Raw genomic sequence first — 12,423 nt, forward strand, 5'->3', positions numbered from 1 at the left:
CCTTTACCAAACTATCGACATTTTTCATGATTTTCTTGCATCTCTCTCATCTTTATTTTTTCATTTTTCATCTACATCTCTTACTGTATTTTCAAAGTCCTATTTGAGCATTTCTATGTCCTGACACCATGTCATATTTTTCTTGGAAGCTTTGGATGTAGGAGCTTTGACTTTGTTATCTTCTTTTTAGGGTATATTTTGATCTTGTCACCATAGAAACTTTCTAGGGTCAGTATTTTTTTTTCTTTTTGGTCATTTTCTCAGCCTATTTCTTGACTTTTAACTCTTTTTTAAACTGGGGCACTGCTTCCACAGTTGTGGTTGCACTGTCCCAAGCTTCAGGGTGCTTGTGCAGCTGTTTTCAGAGATACTTCTACGGATTTGTAAGTTTTCATTTCTTCCAAGGTGGTATGGTTTAAGGAGAGGTATGTTTACCACTTTCTTGGCCTATGCTCTGGTCTGCAAGCAACCATAGGTATGCTTTTCTGCCCTGGAACTATGAACAGAGGTCCACTGTGGCTGCAAGTTCTTCTATGGTTGTGCTCTCCCCCCCTCTCCACACCCCTCCCCAGGACTGCCACCCAAGACTGTGACCTGGATCTGAGAATGGGCACAATCACAGTATCCTGCCCCAGTGCTAGCAATGAGATCTCTGCAATCTAATTCTGGCAGATTGTTTGACCCTCTTACTGCCTGTGGGCTGAGTTCCAGAAGCAGTTACTGCTGTAGCTGATTCAGAGGCTCTGGAGGCCTGCTCCTGGTACACTGGGGCTGGATCTGTGCTGGTGTGATCTGTGGTAGGCTGGACTCCACTCTCACCCCAGTACAATAGACCTTTCATGCCAAACTTCTAAGTTGTCTTTGGCTAGAAAATTATTGGAAAATTATTTCACCCCAACTTTTTGTCAGTTCTGCTGCTCTAGGAATTGTCTTATGGAATTGTTTGAAGTTATTTGGAGTGGTTGTGGAGAGAGCTCAAGAAGTCCCAATTCATATGATCTATGTTAACTTTATGAACTCAACCCATTTAGGTTTCTGTAAAGTTTGAAAATTATTTTAAACAACTTCTATGGTTCCTTTCATATCTAAATTCCATGATTTTAATAGTAAAGTATACATATACATATATGTGTGTGTGTTTTCACAGACACATATACAAATATGTATTTGTATATATGTTTGTGTGTGTTTCTGTACATATATGTATATGCGTATATATTATATACATATATACATACATACACACACAGTCAATTTAGGATACTAAAGGAATCCAAGTAGAGCCATTTTCTAGGAAAATTTGTAGAAAAGGTCTTTGAGGTGATATGCTGCAAAGGCTGGAGAATGGTAACTTCCACAGAAGAGAAATTAAATTTCCTTAATGGGAAGAATCTATATCAGATATGTACTAGTGGGGTGGAGGAAGAAGGCTATTTAGTAGCTTAACAGGTGCTAAATTTAGTTGTTCCTATGCTGCTGAAGTGCAATGGTGTCCCCACCCTCGAAATTTTAGGACATAGAAATAAAAACATGATTGTGTCACCTTAATGATGGTTCAGGCATAATTTCACAATGATAGCATGATAATATATCAGGGCACATAAAACACTTTAATCATAATAGTTGTCATTTATAGAATGTTTTAAGGTTGGTAAAGTGCTTTCCATATGCTTATTTATTGTATTTTCATAATAACCTTTTGAGGTAGGTGTTACTATTCTCATCATTATTTTGCAGATGTGGAAACTGAGGCTGAGAGAAGTTTAAGTGACTTACCCAAGATCATATAACTATGGATTATCTGAAGCTGATTTCGAACTCAGCTATTCCTGACTCCTAGTTCTGTGCTCTGTCAACTGCACCCCCTAGCTGCTTGTTAAAGGTATGGATGGTAATATTTGAATATCAATGGCTGTTACAGTAGATATAAAGTTATGCTTATTTTTTTTTCTTTTGGCTACTTAAGTATGGATTTATTTCCATTAATTTATATCTCTCTTTCAAATCATCTGCTACCTATAATCTAAACTCCCAGTCTTGCTTTGTGATGACAAAAGGCAGAAAGCACTTTTGGTATATGTAACACTGTTGGGGTATGAGATCATTTCCTCCAAGCAGAACTTATTGTGATGCCTCTGATCTGCTTCAGATAGGCACTTTAATATCTAATTCACCCATGATATGGTTTTCGGTTATTGTAAAGTAAGAGCTGAGGGCATAATATTTAATCAAAAAGTTACTCTAACTCAATGTACTTTTCAGTACTATTGGGCTGGTATTGAATTTCAAACTTGGTCTTTTAATATGATTCCTGAACAGAAGATTGAAGAAAAAAAAAAGGGAAAACAATCAGTTTAGCTGTCTTTACCACTGGAGTGTTCTGATGTCCAACTCTCTCAGTCTTACCAAAAGGTAATGACCATCAAGATGGTCAAAATGATTTAGCTACTCATGCTAGTCTAATTTTGTGATTTTGTGTAGTGTGTTATGTTTAAAATCTAAATTTCTGTCTCCTTAAATTAGAAGTTTCAGCACCAGTCTTTGGGCATTAAAAATTTATTAAAGCATACAGGTATTAACATAGAGTTCAGAAAGTTAAGAAAAGGTCTATCTAGCCTAGATTTCCAGCCTGGTTGGGTTCTTCCTCAAGTCCTCCTTCACGGGCCTGATTTAATCAGGAACTCTCTCGCAAACTGATTGTGGAAGCTTTTTATACGTCTGGAACATAGGTGGTCCTTACACACTGCTTCACGATGATTGGTTGGTGTCATCCAAATCCATTGGTTTTGAAGGTGTTCTCAAGTTGAGTTCACAATCTACCTTCTGAGAACAATACCTTCTTAAGGAATAGCCAGGTGTGATTACAATCCAATTAACTTGAAGTAGGCTTAATCCGCAGTCAATCACTCTCACTTGATTCAATCAGTCTAGATTAATCTCCAGGTGGGTCTTTGAGTATCTGCTAAATCCCATTATTTCATCACCAGTGTCACATATAGTGTATAGAAACTTATTAATAGCTGAAAATAATTTCTTCACCTTGGTGTTTGCTCATCATATTAAGAACATATGCAATGTTTCTTATATACCTAATGAAGTATAGATGTCAGTCTGACCAGAAAAACAATAATAATTGACATTTATATATGATTTAAAATTTATAAAACATCACATATATTAGCTTCATCAAATATCACAAAAAACATGTCAAGTAGGAACTATTATTATTATTATGGGAATTTAATACATGATGAAACAAGTGAAGAACTTTATTGATTTGCTTATGATCAAATAACTAATAATTTTCAGAAGATGGTTTTGAACCTAGGTCTTCCAGATTCAAAGTTGAATGCTGTCCACATTACTACAGTAAAGCGATCTCTTATAAGACTTTTTGTTTAGAAATGTAGCCTGACTTTGGAGGACCCAAGGTCACATACGCTTGGTGGATTGGAATGTGTATAAGCACACATTAGAGTCCCTAGGTCTCTAAGTCCTATGACATTAAAGAGATTCCCATCTAGGTTTTATGTTGCAGTGGAAAAGCAGAGAATGGGGAATAAAGACTGCTTTAGGTCTATATTTTTCCTTTGGCAGAGAATATGGGACAGGCACCCTTCCCTCCTATCCCCTCACCCAGCCCTACCAACAACCAAAATCAGATGAATACTGAGCTTTAACTTAAATCTCCCTGTAGAGCATGAATTGAAATGAGGAGATCAAAGCTAGTACATAGCAAGAGGGGACTTGAGCCAGTTAGAGGAGGAAAGTGGGAAAACCTATCATAGACACATGGAACCATTTGAAGATGAAATGTTTTAGGATCTTCAATTGAAGAGAATAAGAATATCTCAATTCATGGCCTCTTTCTCTTCTTGCTGCCCCAGAACATTTTTTCTGGGGAAAGATTCCATTAATTTTACCTGCCTAAATCACCTTTCTTTCTATCCCCAATCCTTCAGACCAGTGGGGAGCCAGGGCAAAGTCAAGGTAAAGGGTAATGAATTAATCTATTTTGTCATATTATTGGAGCTTACTATTCTAATGTCTATTAACAATTTCTGTCACTTGATTCTAATAATACCCCACAGATGATAATAGAAAACTGTCTAATCATTTCCATTTGTAGGTTCAATATGGGAAGAGTCATTCATGCTATGAGGAAAATGGAAGCTTGAAATAATTAAGAAGATGGTTTTTCATATTTCTGTCAATTTCTGATTATACCCCAGGGTGTGCCCACCAGACTGTCACTGAACCTGGAAAAGAGATTGAGCAAAAGACAACTATATGAGTGCCGTTAACTCTGAGTTCACCTTTTGGCTTTGTAATGCTATATTTCACCTTCCTTCTAATGACATGCCACTATAAATACACACACACACACACACACACTCATCCCATTATAGCCATCTTCCAAGCATGAGTTCCATGATTTGAAAAACTCTGTTAAAATTTGCTCTAAACATAATAGGTGACTAATAAATGCTTTTTGTTTTAGCTGTTGTTAAACTTATTTTTCTAAATAATGTGTATTATAAAGTGCTCTTTGCTATCTGCTTAAAATGATCTAAATGCTTATAATTCCACCTTTTATTTTCATAGCAAGGTGCTAAACTAAATGGTTCTGAGTGATTAGCCTAAAAACTCTTCTTATTACTGCATTACAGTCCAATTAGTGTTTTATATTTTCTTCCACGTTTCTCTTGTTGAGACTCAAAAGGGCACATGAGCACAGTGTGTATAAAGGGAGGGAGGAGCTGATATTTATCCCTTTGGATATGAATGAGTCATTCTCTCACATCCAGGTTAGAGAATCATATTAAAGGAGAATTGAATAAATTCATTATATCAAATAATTATAGTTACTTCCACAGGAAGTTATAGAAGCTTACAAATAAAATACTTTCTAGTTGCTTAAAAATTCATTGTTTATGAAAAATACCAAGTAGTAGATATGGAATGCAATTTTAGCTTAGGACAAGTGTAGTTTATCTTTTTAACAAGCTTGTGTTTTGTTTTGGTTTTTTTCCCTTTCAGTTTTCAGGTCTGATGGCTGATCTTCCTTTCATACCTTTCATACAAGTAATTTTGTAAGTGAGGTTAATTCATGGAGAATAGCAGCTTATAAAAAGCTAATAATTGTAATAAAATAAACAGACCACAGAAATACCCCTAGAGAAGACATAAGAGAATATATGAAATTATTGTTGTTTTCCATTCACTATGAAGTATATATTATGACTGAAGAACAATTTTTTTTTGGTGAGGCAATTGGGGTTAAGTGACTTGCCCGGGGTCACACAACTAGTAAGTGTCAAGTGTCTGAGCACAGATTTGAACTCAGGTCCTCCTGAATCCAGGGCCAGTGCTCTATCCACTGTGCCACCTAGTTGCCCCTGAAGACCCCATTTTGATCAATGTCCTCACTGGACAAAACAGTTGGCAATTCAGTTAGCCATCATTCATGAATATGTTTTTTTCTTAAAGATACTTATGTATGAATAATAAAGTATCATCTTGAAAGTGATTAGCAAATGAATATATGTTTGTATTTCACCAGTTTTTTTGTGTGTTTTGTTTTGTTTTCCATTCTTCCATTTCTTATCCAGGGACAAATGATTGAATCTTTTATCTATTGGCTAAAATAGAAGGGTCAAATTATAGAAACAATTAATTTTGGAATCAAATGAATACATAAACACAATTCACAAATATCCATTGTTTGCCTCTCCATCTCATCTTAGCCAGCAGCAAATCTTCACAAATATAGGCAAAAGTTACAATCTCAAATTGGCTATTAGTTTTAGACAAATATAGTTTTCAAAGAATCCCACATATCACATTTCTCACCTTAACAATGGGTGGGAGTTAAATTAAATGGGGGGGTGTGTATGTGAAATTTGGAACTATTTTTTAAAATGAATATTGAAAATATTGATTGATAAGTTAAAAAATTAAATTAAAAAAACTAAGAAAATCACAATTTGGGGAAGGTTCACAATAAAGCACTGCTCTTATAGACGAGGAGAAATAAGTTTTAATGGACACATTTAATATAAAAATATCTTAAAGACTAGTATTTACTAGCATTTTATAAGCAGATTATTGAGTTTGGAACAAGAGTAAACCTGTCTTTTCTCTGCTGCAATGAAGGACCAATTGAAAAGGTGAAACATTAATTGGCAGAGCCTACTGTAGAATTGAATCAATTTACCAAGTGAACAAAGGAGTTTTCAGTGCATGAAACAGTGTATAATAGATATTTAAGATGTACAAACTCATGATGTAGAAGACTTAAAATTTACTATTTAAAAATCTAAATTAACTGAGATTATTTTTGTCATCCCTTTCTGTGTCTTCTTACTACTCAGGTATCAAAGGGAGTAATGTAACATCAAGTGGAAGTGTTTTATCAAACACTGAAATAATCATGGCTCAAACCACTTACAGCTAAATAAAATTACTACCTTGCAATGACTACCTGACTTATATCACTCAAAATGTCAAATCGATATTAGTAGACAGCAGGTATGCAGCCTAGAAATGGGATGACCATTAATATTTTACACTTCTATATGCTACCTACATTAAAGGGAACACATATAGGTATATGCCTGCAATGAGATACTTGCATTTAATATTAGACAACCTATGCTAATTTGCTACAAAAAACGAGGGTTGCCTGCTTCAAAATATCCTGTGAGCCATTGTAAATACTCTGTCTTTTAGTTCTTGTTCGAGACTGCTACTGGATTGAAATAGATGGTGGATGAATCAATAACGAATACTACAGTTGTTGAAAATGAGAAATTAAAGGGAAAGAGACATAGAAAATGAATAGACATGTCTCCTTTCTGGTGGAGCAAAAAACAAACAAAAAACAAACAAAAAAAATGTGTTTAAATGATTGAGATGCAAAATTTAATTTAGTGAAGGGAGACCCCCTTCAAATTCATAGTCCCATAAAGATTCTCATAAATATTTCCATGGCGGGGGAGAGATCTTTCCTTTTTTAGATACCATATGGGGCAAAGGTTGTTTAGAGTAGAGTGTGGTATAAAGACAAAATAGTACTATTGTAAATGATGGGTTATACACTGCTAAAATATTGTTCACTTCCTTTTTACTTGACTTGAATTCAGTCGATAAGAATGTATTGAGAAGTGGATTGACAAAGTGGAATAAGAGCCACACTCAAAATCAGAAATAGTAATAATATCTGCATATGTTCTAAGGTTTACAAAATCGTTTTAGTTAGATGCTATTATTATCCTGGGAGAAGCTAGGTGGCACAGTGGATAGAGTGTTAGGCCTGGAGTCAGGAAGACTCATGTTCCTGACTTCAAATCTGGCCTCAGAAACTAGCTGCAAGACTCTGGGAAAGTCATTTAACCATGTTTGCCTCAGTTTCCTCAGAAGAAAAATTAACTAGAGAAGGAAATAGAAAAGCACACCAGTATTTTTGCTAAGAAAACCATAAATGTGATTATCAAGAGTTGACTGAACACTATTAGTCTTATTTTACAGTTGAGGAGAATCTGAAGTTGAGAGTGGTTGTTCAAAATCACATAGCTAGTAAGTAAGACACAATTTGAACTCGGTGCTTTGTGACTTCAAGTCCAACACTCTATTATGCCACCTAGTTGTCCAATGAAGGGTGTCAAGGGTGGTTTCTGATAAATACTAGCTTTCTTAATCTGCTTAAATGTGCTTAAATTATCAGCACCCTAGACAATTCAATAAGATTCAGAAGCAAGTGCCAACCTGCATCAGTATAAAGAATGTCTTTATTTGAAAGTTCTCTATTTCAATGAAACCACAAGTTCAGTCTCTATTCCTACCCCCATTGAAGCACTGACACTTTATATATTACATTGCCTCCTGAATGTGTGGAGAATAGAAGCAAAAAAAAAAAAAACAAAAACAAAAACAAACAAACAAACAAAAAAACACTCTACATGTGGGAAGGAAACAAAGGTTATATCTTAATTTTTCCCCATAGATATGTACATTGTTTTTTGTGAGCTTTGAGAGTTCAAGGGAATGATCTATCAGTAGTCTAAGAGTGAAATCCTTGTCAGATATTACAACCAGATAATCCTATATAATAGGGGCAAAGGAACAATCTTCAAGACTCAGGTAATTGATAACTTAGATTACTCATCTACCCACTGGTCATGTTCCATTTGAACGTTAACCTGATGGGGTAGAATGCTTTATAGTGACTTCATTAAAACAGAATCCACTTTCTCCAAGAACTAATAGAGGATAGCAGGCCCTCAAGTGTTCAGGAGAAATCTTTTTGGTACTTGCTATAATTTTAAATTAAATATCCTTTTGTAAAAACTAATCAATGTTAACTAGTTAAATGGAACTGGAATGCTAATCACTCCCACTAATAGTGAGAAGAACATACTGAAAGAGGTTCTTAAGCCAATAGCACTAAAGAAACCTAACCTCACTGCTCCCTCATAGGTACTCCTAGAAAACTTTGAGGGGGAAATGTAGCCCTTAGATCTGTGAGGGTAAGATGTACCTTGCTTTAGTCATATAAAGTAAAGCCAGAAACATTCCTGTACACACAGGTATAGCAAACATATATGAAACAGAAACATGCTGTGCTTATTTTAACACCACATATACTAAAATTTAAATGATATAGAGAAGATTAGCATGGCCCCTACCTATGGATGATACTCAGATTCATGAAGAGTTTCACATTTTGGTAGGCTATCAGAAACTAGGGTTAGATCAAAACCAAATGGTACTAATCAATGTTAAAGGAATTTTGGAATAACACATTAATAAATACTTAATAGAGCTGTGAGATTGTACTACTATTTTACATAGTAATTTGAAATTATGCAAATAAAATAACTATAATGTCTATGTACTTTATTTATTTATTTACTTTTTCGGGGCAATGAGGGTCAAGTGACTTGCCCAGGGTCACGCAGCTAGTAAGTGTTAAGTGTCTGAGACTGGATTTGAACTCAGGTTCTCCTGAATCCAGGGTGGGTACTTTATCCACTGTGTCACCTAGCTGCCCCTCTGCTATACCTTAATGGGAAAATTACAAAGGCATTCTGCTTGGCATTTTGTGCTTTTGTTAAATCCAGAATTTTAAGATAATTAAAAATGAGTGTGTGTGTGTGTGTGTGTGTGTGTGTGTGTGTGTGTGTGTGTGTTGTTGGGGCAAGCTACTGTGTTGTTTAAAATCTAAATTGTGTGTACTAATCTGCTCTCCCCTAGTCTTGGGGGGAAGCTCGCTAAAATCACTGATAAATTCAGCCAGATTTTAGGGTTTGGAAGATTTATTAAAATATATAAGTTAGTGAAAAGAGAGAGAGAGATTGAGAACAGATTCCTTATAGCATGGAAATTCTAGCTCAGATCTAATTTGGTATAGCCAGAGAGAAAGAAAGCAATTTCCTTTCCTAGCAGCCCACGTGAAATCTCTCACCACCATGCCGGTGTCTGAACAGGAAACAGAGCTGTCCACACACACACAGCTACAAGCTAATTGGCTGATAGCTTTGATTGACAGTATCGATAAGCAAATGTCACTTCCTGACACCAAGGCCACATGGCTATGTCTTTGGCCAGAGCTCACAAAAATTTCCTCCCGGCAGGAGGCGTTATTTCAACTCTCACACTAAGAAGATATGATTATTGTCCTTTCAACAGTGAGTCCATGAAACCTAGTTCATAAGAGTCCAAAATTTGTTTAGTTGGCTGCAAAAGCTGCAAAAGTAAAGAGTAATGTTTTATTTGTAGCAAATAAAAATAAATGAAATAGCTTTTATTAAGAGATATTTCAGGTTCAAAAATAGGCCAAACAAAAGCACAAAATGTGCTTAACTTAGATCTGTGTATGCAACCTTAACCAATTCAAGAAAGGAAAAACAGTGAGATGAGATATTTAATTGAGAAAGAAGAGAATATTTTTTAAAAGCTGAAAAATATATCAATCTCACTTTTTGGAAAAAAGTACAATTTTATTCCCTATCTCCCTCATTTTGAGTAGTTTGGGAAATAAGCTCCTTCAAGACTCATGATTCTAACAAGACATGATAGATGAAGTCATCAAATCTTGAACATTCTCCTGCTTGCCTTTTCAAGGAAAGATGGGGAGAATGGGAGAAAATATGAAACTCAAAATTAAAAAAATAATAATATTTTAAGATGTAATTGAGAAAAAAATTAAAATTTGATGTAAAAAAGAAATGTCTAATACAATTCTACTTATAACAATGCTATGAAAATAAATTCAATGTATATCAATTTATCAGATATTTATTATTTATCTAATTTATCTAGGACACTGTTGTCCATACAAGGGATATATTGATTTGAAATGACACAGTACCTCTACTCAAGGAATTTTTTATCTAATAGAGAAGCATATATATATGAAATCAGATTAGAACGTATATGATAAAATAATAGAAAATTTCAAAAACACATGTTGTTTGTCCTTTATTTTTGAAGAGGACAATGACATTAGGAGGTTATGTCATGACATGCACTGAATTAGATTTAAATGAAGAAGAGCTGTACAAGGTCACCAACCTCACTCCTCCAGAGCCATTTGGGTCCAGTGGCAACATATACAACAGGATGCCTGGAGATGGCCCTGGATGTTTAAGGCAATTGGGGTTAAGTGACTTGCCCAGGATCACAGGTTTGTCTTCAGTATTTTAAAAATAGTAATTTTTTCTAAAACCTATATATATGATTTAAAAGAGTGGACTAGTTCTTCCCAATTATAAAACTCATATAAAACATTTAAAGAATAAGCAAAAACCCAGTTATTTGAATTAGCATCTTTGCTTTCCAAAAGGTTGTATTAGTATTGAGGTAGATATTGTCTTGAGGCAGCTATGTGGCTCATCTTCCTGAGTTCCAATCCAACTTCAGACACTTGGTAGCTCTTTGACCCTGGGCAAATCACTTATCCTCTGTCTGCCACTGGAAAAGTGTATGGCAGACCACTCCAGAATCTTTACCAAGAAAACTTCATGAAAAGTATTGGCATGCTCTATTCTACAGAGTCATGAAAAGTCAGATACAACTGAATGAACAGCAGTGAGAAGATATTGTTTTGTATCAGTGGTTCTAAAAATGTGATCTTGTGACTCCTCTTCATCCTTAAGAACATTCAGGTAATCCTCAAGGTCAAAGTTATTTTAGAAATTAAAATGATAACAACAATAACAATATATTTTAATTTCTAATATGATAAATATCATTGTACATTAACAATATAAACAAAAGTTTTTGGAGGAGGTCCTCAATATTTTTAAGATTATCATGCAGTCTTGAGACAAATATTTGCTTTAGCCTATACAGAAGACATGGGAAGATGGTGTATTCTTTATTTTTCTATATCTCATCATGGCATTTCAAAATGTTTTTCCCCACTCCCTCCAAGCATAACTCCTAAGAAATTATGTTAGAGCTAAGTTAATGCAAAGCAGCTTTTTGGTGGCTCCTATTATAAAAACACTATATTTCACCATACCTTAGTCTATTATGTTTATGCATGCAAAAGGAACATTACATTATTCAATGTCACGAATAGGTTTAATAGTGCCAGAAATACACTACTTGATTCAGGTTTTAATTTCATTCTTCTAAGTAATAAATCTGTTACCAAAATATCTTAAAGCAGAGGTTCTTCTCCTGAGGTCTTTGATTTTTTTTTAAATTTCAATCACTATACTTCACTATAATTTCATTCCTTTGTGGTCCTATATATTTTAAACATTTAAAAACATATTTTCTAAAGGGGGATCATAGGCTTCATTAATTTGCCAAAGGGGTCCATGATACATAAAGTTTAAGAAATCATGTTTTAAAAAGTACTAGAGCCCTTAAATATCATAGACATTCGGTCACTTCTTCCTTGATTTTCCTCTGATGTACTAAATTGAAAGCACAAGGTCAGAGATTGTGTCTCATTCTTCTTGGTATTCTCCAACAACAATTACACTCCACCAATAAATGTCTATTGAGTAATTTAACTTGATATCACTTCATCTAGTGATGCTATCATAGGATGTAATTGAAAGGGAGGTTCATAACAACAATACCTGGTATTTATATAGCACTTTAAGGCTTGCAAAGTACTTATTTCATTTAATCTTCATAAAATCCTGGCAGATATTTTATAAATGAAGAAACTGAGGAAAACTGAGATTTATTGACTTGCCCCAAATCACATGGTTAGTAAAACTCAGAATCTGGAAGGAAATTCAGGTTCTCCTGATTCCACTTTCAGCACTCCACCTTCTGAATCACCTAACTACCTCATCTTTGTAAATGTACAAAATTACACCAACACTACTCCTTAATTTTCAAACTAAAAATATTTATTTTCATGCCCTCATCTTCAACAATGATTTTCAATCTTTTCTA

The 12,423-nt window shown here is 34.7% G+C and overlaps 1 non-coding gene across 1 annotated transcript; it reads left to right on the plus strand.

The window, feature by feature from the left end:
• Positions 1–8,621: 8,621 nt before the first annotated feature.
• On the plus strand, positions 8,622–8,728 carry LOC122744939. The gene has a single exon (XR_006355269.1). It is a non-coding gene; the product is annotated as a U6 spliceosomal RNA (small nuclear RNA).
• The last annotated feature ends 3,695 nt before the right edge of the window (positions 8,729–12,423 follow it).

This window comes from Dromiciops gliroides, chromosome 2 (genome assembly GCF_019393635.1).
Source record: "Dromiciops gliroides isolate mDroGli1 chromosome 2, mDroGli1.pri, whole genome shotgun sequence".
Taxonomy (NCBI): Eukaryota; Metazoa; Chordata; class Mammalia; order Microbiotheria; family Microbiotheriidae; genus Dromiciops; species Dromiciops gliroides.